Source organism: Bombina bombina, chromosome 1, assembly GCF_027579735.1.
Source record: "Bombina bombina isolate aBomBom1 chromosome 1, aBomBom1.pri, whole genome shotgun sequence".
NCBI lineage: Eukaryota > Metazoa > Chordata > Amphibia > Anura > Bombinatoridae > Bombina > Bombina bombina.
In genome coordinates this window covers 659,204,558-659,229,755 of record NC_069499.1, presented here as the reverse complement: position 1 = coordinate 659,229,755, position 25,198 = coordinate 659,204,558, and the positions used below count along the sequence as shown (strand labels likewise).

General features: G+C 37.1%; 1 long non-coding RNA gene across 1 annotated transcript in view; it reads left to right on the top strand.

Annotated features, from left to right (window-relative positions):
• Positions 1-25,198, top strand: part of LOC128645838 (uncharacterized) — a 198,215-nt gene that overhangs the window by 1,396 nt on the left and 171,621 nt on the right. The window contains exon 2 of the long non-coding RNA XR_008400148.1: positions 13,203-13,335. This is a non-coding gene — a long non-coding RNA (uncharacterized LOC128645838). The remainder of the gene's footprint in view (positions 1-13,202; positions 13,336-25,198) is intronic.

Genomic DNA, 25,198 nt, shown 5'->3' with positions numbered 1-25,198 from the left:
CTTAGTATTCTTTGTGCCTGGGCGGTAGGTGATGGTGTATGAAAACCTGGTGAAATACAGACTCCATCTAAGTTGACGAGCTGATAAGGTGCAGTTTGTTTGTAAATACTGTAAATGTTTGTGATCTGTAAAGATGGTAATAGGGTGAACAGAGCCTTCAAGTAAGTGTTTCCTTTAGTCGAAAGAACACTTAATGGCTAATAATCCTTTTTCCTCAATGGGGTAATTCAGTTCCGGTTGAGTCAAAAATCTGGAGTAATATGATATAGGATGTAGTGGATCTTTTAGAGTCTTTCTTTTTTTTTTTTTTTATTTATAACCAAAACAGGTGGCAAATACATCATAGTCGTAAACATGGCATGGTGTCACGCAGGACCCAAAATATCACAATCTAGAATACAACAGAATACAACAGAAAAAAATAAATATTACCTGCCATACCAGGAGATCATCTATCTCCAATCAAGGGATTTTATAATAGATATTAAGCAAATCATAATCTAGAATACACCAGAAAGGAACAAAAAATGATACATGCTATAACAAAAAATCATCTAACTCCAATGGAGGAATTTTATAGATTCAGAAAACAAAAAACAGAAATAGAACAAAACAGACAACAACAAAAAAAGGAGGGGAAAGCCTCCCTCTCTCACTCAATCCCTGAGCCCAACCAACTGTTGGGAAGATGCCCAGCACATATATTCAATTAAACATAAGGGGATTTAATCAAAGGTTTAACTAACACCCTTTGCGCCGGCTCCTGAAGTGATAAGATAAACTCTTTCTATTTTTTAAAAAGTAAAGTCAATTGGGCATCTGAAGCATTCAATAAATTATATTGTTCAATCGTACATTGAGTAATCAGAGCGTTTTTAAGTTCTGAAAATTTAGGAGCAAAATGTGCTTTCCACAGCCTTAAAATAAAATTACGGCCTATTAATATTATTGTGTTAATAAGCTTAAAGTTTTTAGAGGCTCCTTGAAATTTAGCAAGGAAAAAAATCTCAACTGGTTTAATGTAAAAGTCCAACAATAGAACTGAATTCATCCAATATGTCACTTTCTTCCAAAACTGCATAACTTTTGGTCATCCCCAAAAACAATGTAAGAGGTCAGCATGCGTTGCCCTACATCTTGAACATAGAATATTTGTATTATACCACTGGATAAAATATCTGGGGTAAGATACATCTGCAGGATTATCTTTATCTGTGACTCCCTCCATGATGTCATAGTCCAGGCTTGCTTAGTTATTTTGAAACTGTCTGTTATATTCTGAACATTAATTCTAGGAAAGTATTTAGTCCATTTCACAACTATATCATTGGTTTGCTCATTTGAGGGACATTGGTTTAGTAGGCCATAAAAAGGAAATATAAAATATATGCCGGCCTGATATCCTATAATTCTGCTATGTAATTAACCTAAGGACCAATCTGTGCTGTAGTTTTGTTTGAATTCAGAAATAAAATGTCTTAATTGTAGATAGGCATAGAAATCATGCTTTGAAAGTCCGAATTTATTAGCTAAGACATGGAATGTTTCTGGAGAAGAATCTGGCCTTAAAATTTGGTTGATCCACTTTAAACCTTTAATAGCCCACTGCTTAAACACAGGATTAAATAGGCCTGGGGTAACTTCAAAGCATAAGGGGAACAGTCTATCTTAGAGCAGAACTTCTGCCATGCCAATATTACATTTTTAAAAGTCAACAAAGAAAAGACAGTTGAAGGTAATGATGTTATTGGACAATGTAGTAGTGCGTTCGAATGGAATGGAGCAGCAAGATTAGATTTGCATGCAAGCAAAGTGACCTGTTCTTTTTCAGTAATACGATCTAGAGCTATTTTAAAGAGGAAGAAAAAATTATAGAATTGGATATTAGGCAGCGCCAGCCCTGCAGAGAGCTTCGAGTTCATAAGACGGTGTATAGCTATCTGAGCTTTGGCCCCTTTCCACAGGAAGCTGGTGCAGGATTTATTATACCTGAGAATATCAGATTTATGAATGAAGATCGGAATATTTTGAATTAAATAAAGTAATTTAGGGAAGAATATAGTTTTGATCAATGTGGCACGCAATGTAAGCGATATAGGAAGATTAGACCAGTCCTCTAATTTTTTTTTTGTAGTTATTAAGACATTGAGGGTAGTTTAAGCTGTACCACTCATGCGGGTTGATACTCAATCTTATCCCCAGATAAGTAATCTGAGTAGTCTCAGTAAATGGATATTTAGTTCTATTGCCCTGTTCCTTGTGCAGCCAAAGAAGTTCTGATTTTAAACGGTTAATTTTATAACCTGAAATCAGACCAAACATATGAATGATATTACATAATAATGGTAAACTTATCTTAATATTACTTAGAAATAACAAAAGTTCATCAGCATAAAGTAACAGCACCAACTTCTGGCCGCCTAATCAAATTCCTTCAAGTTCTTGGCGAAGGAGTATCGCCAGGGGTTCTAATGAGATATTGAAAAGTAATGGAGAGAGCATGCATCCCTGTCGGGTGCCCCTATGAAGCGCAAACCTTTGAGAAATGCAATTATTAATAATTATCGCGGATATAGGAGAAGAATAGCTTCTCCTATACCTATATATAGTTATATATAGCTTCCAAACCTCCTACCCTTCTAGATTGTAAGTTCCCACGGGAATAGGGCCCTCAATCCCTCCTGTATGTGTTTGTATATTTTGTCCTGTATCTTACAAGTCTTGTATTGTTTTTTTTAAATAAATTGTATCCATGGAAAGCCCTGCGGAATATGTTGGCGCTTAATAAATAAAGTATAATAATAATAATAATAGCTTAATTGAATAAAAATATTAAAATAGCCTACCAGACCAAATTGCTCCATAGAGCTAAAAAGATGATCCCAACAGATACGGTCAAAGGCTTTTTCTGCATCGACTGTCAATATAGCCAAGTCAGCCAAATCTCTCCACCTAGAAGATTTAAATTTATTCCAAAAAAAATCAAGAACTAACATAAACTTCCTCATATTCCTCACGGGATTCCTCCTGGGAAAAAAAACAGGTTGGTTCTCATGGATTATATCTCCAAGATGAGGTTTAAGCCGATTTGCTGCTATAGATATTAAAAGTTTATAATCGGCATTCAGCACCAAAATAGGCCTATATGAGGCTGGGAATTCAGGGTCCTAATTCTTTTTAAGGATTAGCGAAATATTTGCAGCAGCAAAATAGGGAGAGCATTTAGTATTGTCTGAAAAATATAGGTTAAATAGTTTATTTAGAGTGGGAGTAATTTGTAATTGCAGGATTCTATAAAATTCTGTGGGGAGAGACAGAGAAAGAGATTCCAATGGCACTACTTTTCAAGTACTTATAGACTTATATCCAATAATAGGATACTTGGGTATAAATAATCCAAGTTCCAGGATAGGTGCTGTGTATATTAGAAACTGTGATTGAAGAAAGTTGTGGGGAGATGAGAACTCAGCACAGCAAGTATACACTTTTAGCACTCAAAAGTCTGAAAAGATATATATAAATCACCCTTAGGTGATATTACAAGTCACAGAAATCAATTGTCAATACTGTGGTCTTGGTGGGCAAGATAGAGGAAGGAGAACTAAATTAAAAATTAACTTTTATTATATTGTTTAAAAATTCTCACACACAAACAACACACAATTAAAACTACGTCTAGAGGGGTTGGACTAAGCGTGCCTTTCTAATAATATACGCTATAAGTACAGCGTAGTGCGGGTAGTGGTTATGAACTCATAAGGGTAATTAATGTATATTGTTTGGCTTATATATACTTGCCGAAACAATTCTGTATACACCCTGAAATATGGAAACTACTACCTGATGTAAACTCTAGAATGGTAAAGGACTGGGGTAAATGTGCGTAAGTAATAGAGTTGCCACAAAAACTGTGGTGTTAATTAATCACACATTGATGGCTGATAGCTACTAGTTGATAGAAAACATACAAAGCAAAAAACTCCAATAATTCACAGTAACAAGGACTATCTAGTACTGTCTCACAGGTGAACAGTTAATAAATTGGAGGTATAGAACGACTCTATGACCACTAAGCCCTCGTGAGTACTATGCCAAATGGTGCACTAAGGCATTAATATGGACCCAATGTATTTCATGTTAATAATTATGGTGTATGGATCAAGGCTAATATAGTCAAAATCCGCTTCTTGCAGCATAAAAGCACTTGAACATAACTCATATTGGGGTAGAGCACTAATTCATTAAACCAATGTTATGCTCTACCCCAATACGAGTATATATGACCCCCATATATAGCTTTCATTCAGCAATCCTCTTGAGCTTTTTTTGTTTGAGAAAAATATCACATGCCGTCTTTGCGTTCGCATATGTAATCCAACGTGGGGTAGAGGGGCTATCAACATACGCTTTATAGGAATTTTTTAGTTGATTAGATAACTGTATTTCGATTTGCCTGGATATTTTTTTAAGCTGGCACATATAGGCCTTAATTTCTTCCCGCAGCACCACCTTAGCTGCCCCCCAGAACACCTCCGTTTTCTCTAGATATGCAGAGTTACATTTATAAAATTCCTCCCATTTACCTCTCAACCAATTTTGGAAATTAATATTATTAAACAAGTGTTTGGGGAAATAAATGTTGTTATTATGTGGATGAAGCAGGTCGGAATTTAGCACCAATGATATAGTAGCGTGGTCTGAGATTACAATATTGTTAATCCCAGCTTCCCAGTTGAGACCTATTAGGGTTTCTAAAATAAGAAACATATCAGTCCTGGATAGGGATTGGTGGGCTTTAGACATACAGGTATATGATCGTAAGTCTGGATTCTGAACTTGCCAGATGTCTAACAGCCCTAACTGAAAACAATATTTCTGTAAAATATGGGTCTTCCTATCTCTGTTAATTGGTATTTATTTGTTTAACCTGTTTAGGATAGGTTCTGCTATGAGATTATGGTCTCCCGCTACTATGAGATTTTGACCAATATATTTTTTTTATTTATAACCAAAACAGGAGGCAAATACATCATAGTCGTAAACATGGCATGGTGTCACGCAGGACATAAAATATCACAACAGAAAAAAATTGAATATTACCTGCCATACCAGGAGATCATCTATCTCCAATCAAGGGATTTTATAATATATATTAAGCAAATCATAATCTAGAATACACCAGGAAGGAACAAAAAATGATACATGCTATAACAAAAAATCATCTAACTCCAATGGAGGAATTTTATAGATTCAGAAAACAAAAAACAGAAATAGAACAAAACAGACAACAAAAAAAAAGGAGGGGAAATCCTCCCTCTCTCACTCAATCCCTGAGCCCAACCAACTGTTGGGAAGATGCCCATCACATATATTCAATTAAACATAGGGGGATTTAATCAAAGGTTTAACTAACACCCTTTGCGCCGGCTCCTGAAGCGATAAGATAAACGCTTTCCATTTTTTAAAAAGTAAAGTCAATTGGGCATCTGAAGCATTCAATAAATTATATTGTTCAATCGTACATTGAGTAATCAGAGCGTTTTTAAGTTCTGAAAATTTAGGAGCAAAATGTGCTTTCTACAGCCTTAAGAAAAAATTATGGCCTATTAATATTATTGTGTTAATAAGCTTACAGTTTTTAGAGGCTCCTTGAAATTTAGCAAGGAAAAAAATCTCAACTGGTTTAATGTAAAAGTCCAACAATAGAACTGAATTCATCCAATATGTCACTTTCTTCCAAAACTGCATAACTTTTGGTCATCCCGAAAAACAATGTAAGAGGTCAGCATGCGTTGCCCTACATCTTGAACATAGAATATTTGTATTATACCACCTGGATAAAATATCTGGGGTAAGATACATCTGCAGGCTTATCTTTATCTGTGACTCCCTCCATGATGTCATAGTCCAGGCTTGCTTAGTTATTTTGAAACTGTCTGTTATATTCTGAACATTAATTCTAGGAAAGTATTTAGTCCATTTCACTACTATATCATTGGTTTGCTCATTTGAGGGACATTGGTTTAGTAGGCCATAAAAAGGAAATATAAAATATATGCCGGCCTGATATCCTATAATTCTGCTATGTAATTAACCTAAGGACCAATCTGTGCTGTAGTTTTGTTTGAATTCAGAAATAAAATGTCTTAGTTGTAGATAGGCATAGAAATCATGCTTTGAAAGTCCGAATTTATTAGCTAAGACATGGAATGTTTCTGGAGAAGAATCTGGCCTTAAAATTTGGTTGATCCACTTTAAACCTTTAATAGCCCACTGCTTAAACACAGGATTAAATAGGCCTGGGGTAACTTCAAAGCATAAGGGGAACAGTCTATCTTAGAGCAGAACGTCTGCCATGCCAATATTACATTTTTAAAAGTCAACAAAGAAAAGACAGTTGAAGGTAATGATGTTATTGGACAATGTAGTAGTGCGTTCGAATGGAATGGAGCAGCAAGATTAGATTTGCATGCAAGCCAAGTAACCTGTTTTTTTTCAGTAATACGATCTAGAACTATTTTAAAGAGGAAGAAAAAATTATAGAATTGGATATTAGGCAGCGCCAGCCCTGCAGAGAGCTTCGAGTTCATAAGACGGTGTATAGCTATCTGAGCTTTGGCCCCTTTCCACGGGAAGCTGGTGCAGGATTTATTATACCTGAGAATATCAGATTTATGAATGAAGATCGGAATATTTTGAATTAAATAAAGTAATTTAGGGAAGAATATAGTTTTGATTAATGTGGCACGCAATGTAAGTGATATAGGAAGATTAGACCAGTCCTCTAATTTTTTTTTTGTAGTTATTAAGACATTGAGGATAGTTTAAGCTGTACCACTCATGCGGGTTGATACTCAATCTTATCCCCAGATAAGTAATCTGAGTAGTCTCAGTAAATGGATATTTAGTTCTATTGCCCTGTTCCTTGTGCAGCCAAAGAAGTTCTAATTTTAAAAGGTTAATTTTATAACCTGAAATCAGACCAAACATATGAATGATATTACATAATAATGGTAAACTTATCTTAATATTACTTAGAAATAACAAAAGTTCATCAGCATAAAGTAACAGCACCAACTTCTGGCCGCCTAATCAAATTCCTTCAAGTTCTTGGTGAAGGAGTATCGCCAGGGGTTCTAATGAGATATTGAAAAGTAATGGAGAGAGCATGCACCCCTGTTGGGTGCCCCTATGAAGCGCAAACCTTTGAGAATTGCAATTATTAATAATTATCGCGGATATAGGAGAAGAATAGCTTAATTGAATAAAAATATTAAAATAGCCTACCAGACCAAATTGCTCCATAGAGCTAAAAAGATGATCCCAACAGATACGGTCGAAGGCTTTTTCTGCATCGACTGTCAATATAGCCAAGTCAGCCAAATCTCTCCGCCTAGAAGATTTAAATTTATTTAAAAAAAAATCAAGAACTAACATAAACTTCCTCATATTCCTCACGGGATTCCTCCTGGGCAAAAAAACAGGTTGGTTCTCATGGATTATATCTCCAAGATGAGGTTTAAGCCGATTTGCTGCTATAGATATTAAAAGTTTATAATCGGCATTCAGCACCAAAATAGGCCTATATGAGGCTGGGAATTCAGGGTCCTAATTCTTTTTAAGGATTAGCGAAATATTTGCAGCAGAAAAATAGGGAGAGCATTTAGTATTGTCTGAAAAATATAGGTTAAATAGTTTATTTAGAGTGGGAGTAATTTGTAATTGCAGGATTCTATTAAATTCTGTGGGGAGAGAGTCTGGACCAGCGGCTTAATACTATCTAAAATTTTGACCTCAGATATAGGCATATTAATTCCAGACATAATTTCAGAGGAGAGTTTAGGTAATCTGATCCTTTCCTAGAATTCTTTTTTCTTAGTTGGATCAAATCCCTTACACTTGTACAGGTCATAAAAAAATAAAAATAAAAACTTTTCAATATCGGATTGGTTGGTAAATCTACCGGTACCATTTTTAATAGCCGAGATAGTATTTTTAGAACTTGACCTGGTAATTCTGGTGAGGAACTTGGCGGACCTACCCATATGACCCCCATATATAGCTTTCATTCTGCAATCCTCTTGAGCTTTTTTTGTTTGAGAAAAATATCACATGCCGTCTTTGCGTTCACATACATAATCCAACGTGGGGTAGAGGGGCTATCAACATACGCTTTATAGGAATTTTTTAGTTGATTAGATAACTGTATTTTGATTTGCCTGGATATTTTTTTAAGCTGGCACATATAGGCCTTAATTTCTTCCCTCAGCACCACCTTAGCTGCCCCCCAGAACACCTCCGTTTTCTCTAGATATGCAGAGTTACATTTATAAAATTCCTCCCATTTACCTCTCAACCAATTTTGTAAATTAATATTATTAGCCAAGTGTTTGGGGAAATAAATGTTGTTATTATGTGGATGAAGCAAGTCGGAATTTAGCACCAATGATATAGTAGCGTGGTCTGAGATTACGATATTGTTAATCCCAGCTTCCCAGTTGAGACCTATTAAGGTTTCTGAAATAAGAAACATATCAATCCTGGATAGGGATTGGTGGGCTTTAGACATAAAGGTATATGATCGTAAGTCTGGATTCTGAACTTGCCAGATGTCTAACAGCCCTAACTGAAAACAATATTTCTGTAAAATATGGGTCTTCCTATCTCTGTTAATTGGTATTTTTTCGTTTAACCTGTTTAGGATAGGTTCTGCTATGAGATTATGGTCTCCCACTACTATGAGGTTTTGCCCAATATATTTATGCATTTTGAGTACCATATTGCTCCAAAAATCCCTATCCACATTTTTTAGGCCATATAGATTACATAAGATAAAACAAGATTTCTTAAGAGCTATCTCTAAGATTTGGTAGCGTCCTTCAGGATCCAGTTGAGTGGCCTTAATTTTGTATTCTAATTTTTTTTAAAAAAAGAATAGCTACCCACTTTTTCCTAGAATCTTGTGGGGCGGCAAAGACCTCCCCCACCCAGTTAGTTTTAAGCTTGGGTACTTCTGCAGTTTTAAGATAAATTTCCTGTAACAGGACAATATCAGGTTTCAACTTACCCAAATGCTTAATTATATATTTCCTTTGGATTGGGAAGGTTATGCCACCTACGTTCCATGATATGAAATTAAGAGGCTCTGGCATCAGCCCACACTATGAGAGTGAGTCAGAGAAAAGGATGGCATGGGTGGCAGAGAGGGAGAGAGTGGAGGACAGCTCCATTCCATATCCAATCATTGAAACAAAGATGATTGAGAATGTACCCATTACCTAATGTTTAGGATAGGCCAACCTTCTTACAAAAAGATTCAGCTTCCACAATATTATTTAGCGTATGAGAAATTCCTTCTCTGATCACTATTAATTTAGCAGGATAGATCAATCTAATATTGAAATTAGCCCTCATAAGCTTGCCATAAAAAGGCGAAATCTCCCTTCTCTTACTCAACGTTTCGGATGAAAAGTCTTGGAGGATCATGACTTTATGAATGCTAGTTACAAAGGGATTGAATTCCCTGTAGTGTTTAAGATACCTCATTTTATCTTGGAAATTCACAAATTTGAAAATAATAGGTCTTGACTGGACATTATCGATATTCCCCCTTATGTGACCTATTATGTGTACTCTCTCTATCTGGAATGGGTAGAAGGAAGCCGTATCAGGAGTGCCGGAGGTAGAGTGACCGAGACAAAGGACATTATGGGGCCTAGTTATCAAGCCGTCAACCTCAAATACGCTGGAATTCCGCAGCGTATTTGTGGCGAGGCTGATTCGCCTTAGTTATCAAAGGCTCGAGACCGGCAAAAGTAGAATTTTGTGACGTAAACTTCGATCCGCCGGACTCAGTCCGACACAGATCGATTCTTACGTCACTCCAGATGTTCCGCACACAAGTGCGGCACATTCTCACTACTTTTGCTAGTTATCAAAAAACTAGCAGGTACGCTCGGCACTTTTACGGCCCAGCATACCTGGTTTTCAAAGCGCCAGCCTGGAGGTGGCGGATCCCATAGGAATCAATGGGAGTCTGACCATAGCGAAAGTACAAGTTCGCTGCTGACAGACATCCCATTGATTTCTATGGGAACTGTCTGCACCTAACACCCTAACATGTACCCCGAGTCTAAACACCGCTAATCTGACCCCCCCTACACCGCCGCAACTAAATAAAGTTATTACCCCCTAAACCGCCGCTCCCGGAGCCCACCGCAAATATAATAAATGTATTAACCCCTAAACCGCCGCTCCCTGAACCCGCCGCAACCTATATTAAATGTATTAACCCCTATCCTGCCCCCCTACACCGTCGCCACCTATAATAAATTTATTAACCCCTATCCTGCCCCCCACTACGCCGCCGCCACTGTAATAAAATTATTAACCCCTAAACCTAACCCTAACCCTAACGCCCCCCTAACTTAAATATTAATTAAATAAATCTAAATAAATTAACTCTTATTAACTAAATGAATCCTATTTAAAACTAAATACTTACCTTTAAAATAAACCCTAATATAGCTACAATATAAATAAGATCAGCCAATCGGAATTAAGGTAGGAAAAATCTGATTGGCTGATGGAATCAGCCAATCAGATTGAGCTCGCATTCTATTGGCTGATCGGAACAGCCAATAGAATGCGAGCTCAATCTGATTGGCTGATTGGATCAGCCAATCGGATTGAACTTGAATCTGATTGGCTGATTCCATCAGCCAATCAGATTTTCCTACCTTTATTCCGATTGGCTGATAGAATCCTATCAGCCAATCGGAATTGAGGGGACGCCATCTTGGATGACGTCCCTTAAAGGAGCCGTCATTCGTCGTAGTCCGTCGGTGAAGAAGGTGGTTCCGCGTCGGCGGAAGGAAGATTCAAGACCCGTCTTGGAAGATGACTTCGCCCGGATAGAAGACCTCTTCAGCGCCTCTTGGAAGATGACATCGGCCGGATCAAAGACTTCTTCAGCGCCGCCTGGATGATGACTTCATCGGATGGAAGATTTCTTCAGCGCCGCTTGGAGGATTAACTTCTTCCGCTCCGGATTTATTTCACAGGTACATTTCTCTTTATTTTAGCTAGGTAAGCTATTAAATTGTTAATAACTATTTAATAGCTATTGTACCTAGTTAAAATAAATTGAAAGTTACCTGTCAAATAAATATAAATCCTAAGATAGCTAGAATATAATTCTTATTTGTATTGTAGCTATATTAGGGTTTATTTTAAAGGTAAGTATTTAGTTTTAAATAGGATTCATTTAGTTAATAAGAGTTAATTTATTTAGATTTATTTAATTAATATTTAAGTTAGGGGGGCGTTAGGGTTAGGGTTAGGTTTAGGGGTTAATAATTTTATTACAGTGGCGGCGGCGTAGTGGGGGGCAGGATAGGGGTTAATAAATGTATTATAGGTGGCGACGGTGTAGGAGGGGCAGGATAGGGGTTAATAGGTTTAATATAGGTTGCGGCGGGTTCATGGAGTGGCGGTTTAGGGGTTAAACTATTTATTTCGTTGCAGAGAGGTGCGGGATCAGCAGGATTGGGGTTAATAATTTTATAATAGAGGGCGACGGTGTAGGGGGGGCAGGATAGGGGTTACTAGGTATACTGTAGGTGGCAGCAGTGTCCGGGAGCGGCGGTTTAGGGGTTAATACATTTATAAGAGTTGCGGCAGGGTCTAGGAGCGGGTCTAGGTGCGGGTTAGTAACTTTATTTAGTTGCGGGGGGCTCCGGGGGCGCCGGTATAGGGGGTAGAACAGTGCAGTTTAGTGTGAGTGCTTAGTGACAGGCTAGCAATAAAGCTGGGAAAAAGCCGAAGGGCAGCGAGATCGGATGAGTGATAACTGTCACAGTCCGCTGCTCATCGCCCCGCGGCTTTTTGACAGCTTTATTTGATAACTTAGGCGAACGTATTCAAGGTCCGCGGCGGCGAAGGTAGGCGAGCTTAGGCGGGCGTATTGGGCCGGCGAAGCCAGAAAAGTAGACAGCTTGATAACTACCCCCCAATATCTTGAAATTCCACTGATTCAGGAAGACCAATGACCTTTATTTCGTCTTGAACGGTCCTCGACATCCTCAATCTTAGACTGAAGTAATGCAATAGCATTGCCGTGGGCTTTTTAATTAGGGTCTTGAAGATTAAATCTGTCTTCTAAATCAGGCACTCTAGTCTCCACCTCCTCTAGCCTTTCTGCAAACTGTCTAACTTCGATAGTCAGGCTGGATATTTCCTTTTTGATTTCATGCTTGACTGCATCTAACTGTGGGGTCATCATTTTAATAATTTCTGCGGCAAAATCTGACATATCATTTGGTAAAAAGTTAGCCGCCCCTCTATCTTGTGTTGTGTTAGAGGCAGTGTCCGGGATTTTATTATTCCCTTTCCTGTCTCTTTGTTTAGGCAGCATATTAGGAGAGGAGCCTTTATTGAGTGAAATAAATCTATCCATGGACTCCATAGATCAACCACTACGAAAATGCCAGTGTTTCCCTGTGACTTGGGTAGGTCAACAATAAAGTCCATGGAGACCATTGTCCAAGGTCCGTCACGAACTGTTATGGGTTGTAATAACCCTACTGGTCTTTGGTGAGAGTGTTTAATGGTGGCACAGGTTATGCATGAAGTGATGTATTCTTTTACAGAAGAGTTCATGGAGGGCCACCAATAAGTTCTGCGGAGGAGGTCCAGGGTCTTTTGAGTGCCCATGTATCCAGCTAATGGGGAATCATGTGTGGCTTTCATAACTGAATTGCAGAGGTTAGGCAGAATGTATATATTAGTACCATAGTGGAGGATGCCATCTTTGTCTGGTTGGAGAATATGTTGAGATTTTGTTTTGTCACTTTGTTGACTAAGTTTCAAGTCTTGGAGAACATCAGAAACCAGTCCTAAAATGCAATATTTAGGTATTACTGTGGTGGGTTGTGTGTCAACTGTGGGTTTTTTATATAACCTAGATAGGGTGTCAGCCTTAGTATTCTTTGTGCCTGGGTGGTAGGTGATGGTGTATGAAAACCTGGAGAAATACAGACTCCATCTAAGTTGACGAACTGATAAGGTGCGGTTTGTTTGTAAATACTGTAAATTTTTGTGATCTGTAAAGATGGTAATAGGGTGAACAGAGCCTTCAAGTAAGTGTCTCCATTGGTCAAAAGAACATTTAATAGCAGCTAATAATTATTTTTCCCCAACAGGATAATTCAGTTCCGGTTGGGTCAAAACTCTGGAGTAATATGATATAGGATGTAGAGGATCTTTTAGAGTCTTTCTTTGTGAAAGGACAGAACCAATAGCATGTTCTGATGCATCGACTTCGAGAACAAAGTGGTAAGAAGTATCTGTTATTTGCAAAATGGGGGATGTACTAAAACATGTTTTGTTTTTTTGTTTGTTTTTTTTTAAAAGATTTTTATTGAAGTTTCAAAAAGCACAAAGAATACAAAATGCAACATTTGCCCAATCATAAAATTAACATTAGAGTACAACACAAAAATTGTGACACCCATTATATCTGTTAGGCTAGTAGAGGAGTAACTGAACTATATATCAAGTTAAGTCATACATTATTAGGGCTCACAGAAATAAACATAACCATAATAATACAATAAGGCCAGCCTTAACATGTAGAAACCTATGTTGTGTCTAGGGAGGTGTCAGATATATGCTTGGGCGGACTGAAATGAAACTTCATTTTATATTTTAATAATGGTAATCTGGTCTCCACATCTCTAGGATGAATAAAGTTAGAATTTCTGCGATGATGTGGGGAGTTAGCATTTAGAATGACCATAAGTAGGTCGTAGAGCACTGGAAGGAAGAGGGATTACAGTGGGCAAGAGCCACTCGAGTTGTGGGAGGGGGGATGGAAGGGGGAGGAGAAAGCAGGGGGGCAGAGCCTACTTTGGTAAGGCTGCAGTATGGATTTGTTTATAAATCTATGTATGCCATGTATGTACAAAGCAATGGCTAAGATAGGGAACTATGAGAGGCATCTTATGTGCTATGTGTATCTATGGGGCGAGGGTATATATATCATTGGAAGCTGGGGAGAGCAGAACATTCTATGTACTCCCTAAGTGAAGTTATGTCATAGTTGGAGTGATGAGACACCATATACGGATACATATAAAACTAGCATATAAACAATTTCAGCAAGTGCAGGAACATTAGACCATAACACAGGAGAATCAAACACAATAGAATTCTGATAAAAAATAAAAACTATGATGAACTGTTAAGCTAGAAAATGAGGCCATTACAGTATACATAACAAACGGTAAATGTGTATATGAATGAGACCTTTTTCCGACCTCAGTATCGAACAGGCCTGAGGAGGGCACAAGGGATTGTAGCTTCTGTAATCGAGGATTTTAAAGGGTACATAAATGAATTAGGGAGATTCAACCTCAGTTATAACATTAGAATACTACCAGCCACTGAAAAGAAAGGAAACACAAAAATTGACCACGAGGGCATAACCTCTAAGGTGTACAATGTACGTAGTCAATGTTTAACCTATGCCTGACTTATGTAGTTGCAAAATAAAGAGAGGGGTAATGTTCAATAAGTGGAAATGGCGTATGTGTAAGCTTAGTAAGGGTAGCGGGAAGTAAGTATCTGAGGCTTAAAACAATATTAACTGAAAGCAGGGACTGGATCATTTAGATGAATGGTAAATAACTATCTTCTGCCTAGAGTTACAGACCCTGTAATATGTGCTATTAACTGCAGGAGCATGTAATCATTAGGTAAGGCAAATTATGGTATATATTGGCAAGATTCTTACTCTTTTGTATCCCTATCAAGGATAGATTAGTTCCAAGTAAAAATAAAATAGGGTGCCTCTAAGGTAAAGGAGGATAAGCTAAATCTAGGGTGAATTGACTATGCGCAGGATAGGAACTAGGAGCTATACTATATGAGGGCATTTAGTATACAGTTGTAGCCACAGTGAGGCACACATTCAAATTGCTAATAACTATATTGGACCACATATGTGCACTTACCATAGGATATTGTCAGAGTAATAATCAGTTATACAAATATACTTTATACATAACCATGTGCAGCCAAAACAGCCCTATTTACATATTATAACAGTTATTCTCACTGCATAATTGGCAACCTTTACACCATTCTTCATCATGTAGTTGGGTTATGAAATAGCAAGGTTGACATCTCAATTAGCTCTTATTTAACCAACTATATATTATGTGTGACAAATCCTACCTAATAGGCTTTATAACACCCTGCGATGTCTAAATAGACAATTAGAGACAAGCCTAAAAGTAGAATAACAAGATTATCTAACTGTTTAAGACAGGGTTGTATAACTTGCAGAAAGGAGAAAGAAAAAAAGAAAAAGGGAAGGGAGAAAGTCACAGTCATAGAGTTGCTTTTGAGCGTTGGGATGATGCCGGAGATTTTACCCGATACCCAGCCTGCAGCAGAACACAATCCGGATAGCTCCTGGAACTCTAATCCTCCTGACAAGTAGTTGTATCAGTCTTCTCAAGACAGTGGAAGGTCTGATGTAGTGTGCAACTATCAGGAGGCTCAAGTGACACCGGTACTGTATCGGCATCAAGCCGCCCTCATATGGCTCCCCTGTGGCTAGCGTGGTGATCGAAAACTCTGCGTAAGTTCCTTGGCCTGAGGAGTTAAGTAACAGTGCAGTCTCTGGGAGATATGCAGGGGTGTTGAGATCAGCGGCCGTTGTCAGAGGTAAGGTGGGTGCTTTCTGCGTCATGTAAGGATTAGCTCCTGAAGTGGAGTTCACTCGCGGTCGCATCCCAGGTGCTAGGACCCATCTTCCAATGGCTGGTGAAATGGCGGAGGTCCTTCCGCAGTTACCTCTATCTAAGGAATCGGCTGTTTCTTCTGACTCTGCGGGCTGCTCACTACTGTTAGTATTAGGGTCCGGCATTAGTGTGAAGATAGGTGTATTCCTTTCAGACCAGGCAACCCTTTCTAGACTGGTAAATTGGTGAGCGTCGCTGTGTAAGTGGGTGAAGCTATTGTCAAACTCGAGACCCTGTGGTTGAAAGGAGGAGGGGGTGGCAGACAGAATGTCTACAAGCAGAGGCTGCATAGTGTAGGGTCCACATTCCCCTCCTGCGATAGTCCTCATTGAGACCAGTTCCTTCTTCAGCGTAAGGAAGTGGATGTCTAGCTTAGCTTCTAGTTGCTGCAATAAGTGTAGGATCATCGCATTTTGAGTAGGATGTAGCTCCAATGTAGTTTAGTGATCCTTTTGAGGGGTTATCCGTGAGGGTGATTATGTTAAGCGTTGTATTTAGGAGAATCAGTGTTCGCTGAGAGGTTTTCTGCTGCATATAAGCCACGTTATCAACTGACTCTCCAGTCTGTGACATGCAATGATGCGTGGTTATTCCTTGGCGAAAGTATAAAACCCCCTTCAAACTATTACTTCTCCGACTATTCCTCAGCCCTGTGGTTCCTGTTGTTCCTTCTGAAATTTATATTAAACACGCTTGGTGATAGTTTTTAAGGAAAATATCTATTTTAAAGTGAATAGAGTCAGGAGCTTCATTGGAACATGTCCTGCTTCTTCAGTGACTAACTCTGCCCCCCCAAAACATGTTTTAAGTTGGTCAAAGGCTTGTTGACAAGAGAAGTTCCAAGAGAAATTAGTAAGGTTCTTGGTCAAATTGGTGAGTGGTTTTGTTATATCTGCAAAATTGCATATACATCTTCTGTAAAAATTAGCAAAGCCTAGGAAGCGCTGGACTTCTTGTTTGCCTTTGGGTCTTGGCCAGTTAGTTATAGCTTGAACTTTTTCATTTTCCATTCTGATTTAGTTTTGATTGATACAATAACATAGAAATGAGACATGTGTGGTACTAAAGGTACACTTTTAAAATTTTGTAAATTTTCTTAATCTAGAGAGAACAACCCTAACATGTTTTACGTGGTATGTTTTATTGTTGGAAAAAATTAGTATGTCATCTAAGTAAACAACTAAAAAGGTGTCAAGTATGTCCCTGAATATGTCATTGATAAAGTTCTGGAATGTTGCCGGCACATTGCACAGTCTGAATGGCATGACTGTATACTCATAAAGACCATACCAAGTCCTAAATGCAGTCAGCCACTCGTCCCTGGACCTTATTCTAACAAGGTTATAGGCACCTCTTAAATCAAGTTTAGTAAAATATTTGGCAACATCGTAACCTCTCAATCAACTCAGGAATGAGTGGCAATGGGTATCTATTCTTTTTTGTATGCTTTTTCAATTCCCTATAACCAATAATAGGGTGGAGAGACCCATCCTTGTTTTTTACAAAAAAGATACCTGCACCTGCAGGGGAAGATTAGGGTCTAATAAACCCTTTCTTCAAATTATCTGTAATGTAATTTTTTAAGTAGTCAAGTTCAGGCTTGGACAAGGGATAAATATGACCAAATGGAATGAAACTCCAACGATGAGGTCAATGGGGCAATCATATGGTCTGTGTAGGGGAAGACATTCTGCTTCTTTTTTAATAAACACATCCGCAAAGTCAAGGTAGTCAGTGGGAATAGAAGGAGTGGTTAAAGCCAAAATATTGGTTGTAGGGAAACAAGAATTAGCACAATACTGTGAGGGAAATGAGAGGGAAAGGTTATCCCAATGAAAAAGAGGTTGATGTAGAGGGTAGATAGGAGAAATACTACAAGCCCCTGAGTCAATGATGGCTTCACTGTTGATTCTGCATTGATCCCATTGCAAAGACAAGGGAAGCATGATGTATGAGGACGGTTTAGTTTTAGCATAAAAAGATTGGAAATTGTTTGCCTTCTTACCAGCTTTTTGTTTTAAAAGGAATGGGCAAACAATGTGGTCTGCTGCTGCACAGTATAGACACAAGTTTATAGAGTTTGGCATCTATTTTTTTCTTGTGGGGTCCAGATGATCCGGAATGTCAGTGTTAATGGTTGGATAAAGCACCTGAAATAGTCACCTATAGCTCTGAACAGAGGTTGCCTAGCCAGCCAATGGAGTGAACTAAGAATGTGAATATGTTTAGAGTGCCAAATAGGCAAGGTGAAGTGTAACAGATAAATTATTTATTACAAATAATACAATTGTGGATCCACATAACAATATAATTAGAACTATAAAATCAATAAAATGAAATAAATTGGCTAAAATCAGTGGTCCTAGACCATCTGATAAGGAGTTTGGGTTGATAAAAGATGCGGCAAATGTTGTGCAGATTGGTGCAATATAGTAATGGACGTTGAGGAACAATGTATAGTGTTCAGGTGTGGGCGTTGTGCACCATGTATTTGTGCAACCTTGTAGTGATGGTTGTGTGCCAAATAAGATAAGTCAATAAATATGTGAAACCCCGCTAGGGAAAGGATAATGCACGTGCAAAAAATGTTGTAGTGTAAATAATAAAGAATTTAGTGTGAACGACTGAAAAACTAAAAAACTGAAAAACTGAAATAGTCCAAACTTGGTGAGAGTCACAATCCAAATAGAAAATTTCTAAAAAAAAAAAATTAAAAAAATATAAAAATATATGAAAAATGTGATCCAAACTGAAAAAAGTGAAAAAAGTGAAACAAGTCACAATAAAAACTGAAAAAGGTCACAATAAATAAAAAAACAAACTTGTATCCTGGTGGTGAGAAGTGCCGAAATTTAACATTCTTGCTTCCTAATGGTGAGAATGCTGTGACGGTGGTCCTGTTAAATCCTCAAGGTTCCTTTTAAACTTGCTTGTTAAACTGTCCTATAAAAATAAAATAACATGTACAAATATCCAAGCTAATATTAGAAGATTGGAAAAGAGCTTACCAGCTACTTGTCAACGCGTTTCGGCCCAATCAGTGGGCCTTTATCAAGACTGGTGTTGTGTGGTTACTGGCAGCTTTATATACCCTTTAAGATTTAGTTTAATTAGGGTGTCTTGTGAAACCAGAAATAAAAAAAACAGAAGTGGTAAAATTGTTAATTTATAAATCTATGTTAAAACATGTATTTGTGAATAAAATAATATCTGTAAGTGTAATATATTTCTGGTGTATATGAAAGGATATCAAAGAGGTAGCTTAGTCTCTTATTTATTTTCCGGTCCAGTATCGGCTTATTCAGTCAAAAGCCTGTGATTGGCTCAGAGGTTTGGAAGAGTTAAAGATGTGATTCGTCATTAGCACATGGCTAGTAAACAAACTACAGCTGATCACTACATGTGCCGAGCTGAGTTCACAAGCCGGATGCGATAAACCAGAAGTTGCTGTGTCCTTCACTTTCCGTGTTTATATGTTACTCTTATATATCTTTTGGAAGGTGTTGGAAATAGTATGTTAAAGATGTGCATGTATCTCGAGTCTCTAAAGAAATCTGAATAAACTATTTTCAATATGGTCCGTTATCAGCTTTATTTGCAAAAGCCTATGATTGGCTAAAGGGACAGGGGAGAGCTGACTTATGATTGGTTGTCTGTGTGCGATCTGTGAACATAACAAATACAGCTGATCGTTGTATATGACGGCTGTAGCGTCATTAATTATTAGCTCAGGGTAAGTGACCTCCATCTACATCTAAATAAACTATTCCTAATACGGTCCGGTGTCTACTTTATTTATAATAGCCTGTTGTTGGTCAAAAGGACATAGAAGAGCTGGTTTGAGATCGATACATGGTCTCTAAACCAGACAGCTAAACCTGATAACTGAGGCGTAATCGGTCCGGGGTTTGGGATCAGCCTTCTGCTGCTGATCATATTTTAGTTCCTTAGAGGGGCTTTGATAAGACAGGTTGGTTGATGTCATATACCGTTCGTTATGTATGTCATACTTTTTGTTTAGTCATATTGGATATACTTATCCACAGGTTGCTGTCAACCGGTTTTAGCTGGATATACTTAATCCAAAATAATATCTAGATAATATTCAAATAGCATTTGAAGTTTAACTCGAAATGGCATTTGAATAATATTCAGATATAGTGGATTCAAAGGTCCTCCTACTGGCCTAAGGAATATACGAGTTGATATAGTCGCCTCGTGGGACCGAAATTGACTCTAACTGAAGCATGCATCTACATATGTTGGAAGTAATAAGGATCCATGGGGTCTGTGTCCACATGATAGCTATGTTCTGGAAGTCTCACAGATAGAGTTGCCTTCATCTGTGTGTGATGGGATGTTGAGGTCTATTAGTAAATACAGGAAGTGGGCACAAATGGTGCCAATGCTTAGTACGAAATTTCAATTTGGTTTCTTTTTGCTGGAGGTTGGTGTTGTATACTCTCTGAGTGTAGGAATGTAATCTAACTTCCTGGTAGACTTGGAAAAAGTTGAGAAAATTAATATTATATCTATCTATATGAATATAACTCTGAATGGTAAGACTCAAGTGCTCAATATGGTCTTACTTTAAGAAGGATGAATAGGGAAATGAGAATTAGTTGGAATAGAATCAAATAATCTTGATATGCTGGATGGAGGGGAGAACAAGTCTTAAATAGTGGGGGGATATTTTGAGTGTATAGCCTAATCTCTGTGTGATTAGGGCATCTCAAATATTTGGATACCTTGTGTGTTGTTGCAATAAGTACCTATATCCATGAAACCTGTTAGATATTTGATAAATAGCAAAAGTAGTCAGATAGTGCCGAATTTGTATGACGTAAGCATCGATCTGTGTCGGACTGAGACTGGCGGATCGTATTTTATGTCACAAATTTCAACTTTTGCCGGTCTGTAGGCTTTGATAAATAAGGCGAATCAGGCTTGCCACAATTACGCTGCGGAATTCCAGAATATTTGCGGTTGACGGCTTGATAAATAGGCCTCAATGCGTGTAGGGATAGAACATCCACAGAGCTCTAGTTAACTGTTTTGCAGAACAAAAAAGTGTCACAAAACATATCAAAAAACATTAAAAAGTACAGTTACACTCATAATAACTCTGTCTGATAAAAATTATTTTTTAAAAATGGCAGAAAGTAGTTATAAGGGCACGTGTTTAAAAAAGGCAAGCAAATGGCTTTAACATAGAGATACATACATATGCATGTCTAAATATGTATATACAGTATATATATATATATATATATATACATATATATATGTATATATATATATATATATATATATATATATATATATATAAAAATGTTTATATATGTGTGCATATGTATTTATGTATATATATATGTGTGTGTGCATTGGAGCCATTTGCAGTTAAAGGGACACTGAACCCAATTTTTTTCTTTCATGATTCAGATAGAGCATGCAATTTTAAGCAACTTTCTAATTTATTCCTATTATCAAAATGTCTCTATTATTATTATTATTATTATCGGTTATTTGTAGAGCGCCAACAGATTCCGCAGCGCTATAAGCAAAGGGGGAATACAACAAAACAATTATAGGGATCAAATGGGTAGAGGGCCCTTCCAAGAATTGCACTGTTGTAGTCAGCTCTTAAGAAGGTGATCTACAAACAGCTGGGCTTTTAGGCTTACATGCTAAGGGGTTTCAGGGGATAGCAATGGAGCTGGTATTAGGAAAGGTTTGTGTAGGTTGTATGCATCCCTGAACAGTAGAGTCTTTAGGGAGCACTTGAAGCTTTTAAAAATAGAAGAGAGTCTTGTGGAGCGAGGCAGAGAGTTCCACAAGATGGGAGCCAGTCTGGAGAAGTCTTGTAAACGGGAGTGTGATGAGGTGACAAGAGAGGAGGAGAGTAGGAGGTCATGAGCCGAGTGAAGGCGGGAAAGAATGAGAGAGTGGATTAAAATCTTAGTTGCGTCTTGTGTAAGGAAGTGTCTAATTTTAGAGATGTTTTTAAGGTGGAAGCGGCAGGCTTTAGCCAAGGACTGAATGTGAGGAGTGAAGGAAAGATCTGAGTCAAATGTGACCCCGAGACATCGGGCATGCGGAGTAGGGGTAATGATGGAGTTGTCAACAGTTATATAGATATTGGGGGTGGAGATTTTGGAAGAAGGGGGGAAAACGAGGAGCTTTTCCAGAAGGCTACCTGTAGTAAGTTAGAGGGCAATTGAAGCAGTTGAGTGTAAAAGTCTGTGTATTTTCTCTGAGTTCTGAGAAAGGATGTGTTTGAAATCAAGATGAAGGAGAGAGCAAAAGTGTGTTAAATGAGTGGGAGGGTACATTTATGGACATTTTAAAGCTAAGGGTCAATCATGCAGAAACCAAAAAAAGACATCAAAAAACAAAATATTACAGAGATAAGACTGAGACATTCAAGGGGTGAAATAAAACCATAAACAAATAGACAGATAAATGGACAAGAGCTTCTTAAACTAACTTAACATAATGGCAGACAAAGTTGATAAAATGTGCAATGAGCTAGAGGTATGCAAATTATGCTCCATTATCTTGCTATCTTTATTTGAAAAGCAATAATGTAAGTTTAGAAGCCGGACCATTTTTGGTTCACAACCTGGTTTGTGCTTGCTGATTGGTGGCTAAATGCACCCACCAATAAACAAGTGCTGCCCAGTGTCTGAACCAAAAATTGTCTGGCTCCTTAGCTTAGATGCCTTCTTTTTCAAATAAAATTTGCAACAAAACGAAAAAAAATATATATAATAGGATTAAATTATAAAGTTGCTTAAAATTGCATGCTCTATTTGAATCATGAACGAAAAAAGTTGGATTTAGTATCCATTTAAGTAAATCAAAACATGAAAACTATATTTATGCAATATTCATATTTAATAAAGTGTTAAAGTGTGTATTTACTGTAAATATTTCATATTAAATTGTTCTGCATATAGCAGAATATGTTCTATGCATTTTTAATAGATATTCCTATATTTATCTGTATATATCTAAATGTAATCATTTATTTATAGCTATAGCTATATATTGTACCAAACTACCATCAGATACACTTAGAAATATGTATTTAAGAATAAATAAATCATATTCTGCTATGCGAAAATACATTGGAAAGGGAAAGATTAATAATCTTATGTAAAGTTAGCGCGCTTGAGAATATGCGATTGGGTTAGCATGCAAGGAGGGTGTTAGGTATTTTTCCAAATTTTTTGCTCCATTGACTTCTATGGGGGAATACGTTAACGTGCGTGTGATATCCTAAGTTCGGCTTTTTGCACCCAACAGGTTAGCTCTCGTGTAAAAAACAGTTTACTTTCAACTTGTAATAAGATCACTACCCAACCCGCTCAAAAAGCTTACTTCTAGCGGAGTTAGCACGCGAGAATGAGCATTAAATACCGCTCCATTTGTAATCTGACCCTAAATGGTTTTAACTATATTATTATCCACACATGCATCTCCAGTCTACAGCTTTAGCCCATAATTGGCATTTAAGTTTCTTCCCTACTAATTTCTATTTAGCATCTGAATTCAAATGTGTTATGTGATTGATCTTCATAGAGCGCCTGGCATATACTTTTCTTGAACTTTAAATATTGTCATCTCACTCATTTGTCTTTCTAGTGCCAACTCTAGTTTTTATTAAACACTCCTCAAATCCAATTGCATACAGTTTATTTTCTTGAATTGTTTATATTTATACAATGTATATGTTTGCCAAGCTATATTTAGAAGTAATATTATTATCGTACCAAGGTGAGTACACAGTGTGTATTCTGCATTCATTTCCTGAGGCTGTATAAAGCCCAGTTACTTATCTCACTATTGCCTGTTCTGAGTTATCTCAACCTTTTGAAATGTCACTGCAACATATTCCCAGACATTAGGGGTATCAGTTTTCATTATGAAGAATTTTTGCTCTGGAATACACATCAGGTTACTTTTTGTGGTAAAAGCAAAAGTAAATTACTGTATAAAATATAGTAATGTAGTCAGTATTTAGTTGTAAAATCATAAAAAAAACAATCCACTTTCTGCTGGTTAATACATTACAGTGTCTTAACCATTGCAGTGTCTTAACTCTGTGAATATTTCATTTACACAATTAAAAGCCTGGATGGTGTGAAAAAATACAAATTGTTTAACATATATGATTTATTTTGACAAGACTTATAACATATCAATAATATCATTCTTGTCATTATTTAAATCTCATTTTTTTTTCTCTTTGTTTAAATAAATTTTACATTTTAGGAATTTTAAAGTTTTAGTTACCCATGTCAGAGTAAGGCAAGATATCTCTTTACAGTGAAAGTTTATGTAATACAAAGTTATATACATGTGTGTCTATATACTATCTATCTATCTATCTATCTATCTATCTATTTATATATCTATCATCTATCTATCTATCTATCTATCATCTCTATCTATCTCTTTCTCTCTCTATCATCTATCTATCTATCTATCTATCTATCTATCTATCTATCTATCTATCTATCTATCATCTCTATCTATCTATTTCTCTATCTATCTATCTATCTATCTATCTCTATATATCTCTATCTATCTATCTATCTATCTATCTATCTATAATAAAAACATTGTTGTTACTACCCTAGGATCATCTAATGTCTGGGTGTACTTAACTTTTCTGCTGACTTCTAAGTATGAACATCTACTGTGGCTTCTCTAGCATTTGGATCACAATTCTGTCTATACCTTTATTCCTGTGTATTACATGGGTACCTGGATATGCTTTTCTTCCTGGACAGCGCCTATTAGATAATACTACAGTTTAATTTCTTTCTGTCTGAATACCTGTGTATTACACTGCTTTTATTGATGAACTTATTTATGGCAATCTGTAACACTTTTCTCCTAACTTTATTACAGCTATCTTTTTTGCCATTTTTCTGGACTAAGTTTATGCATCTGATATCAGTACTTCTTGTTTCTTTTATCCAATTTGCTCTTTACAGGACTAAGATGTAGTCAGATTGTGCAACAATAGCAGGACCTTCTGTTCCAGTAACCCTGTTTGTAGTTTACTGGAGTTAGTTTATATAATCTGGTTGCTGTTTTACCCTCTTCTTTAAATATAGCTTGCTATAAAATATCTAGTCATCAATGATTTCCATTGCTTTACTGCAAACACTGCTACTGGTAGTTTTTGTTTTGTTTATTTACTATTCGGATCTAATCTCTACGCCCTTTTTCTTTTAGCATTCAGTGAGTTCAACCCCTTTGAATTCTGGACTATAATTTCTCTCTAAACTAGAGAATCTTTGATTATTAGTCCCATATAAAGTAAGGAAGCTCTCTGGGAAACTGAAATGGTCAGTTTTTCAATTCTATTTTAAAAA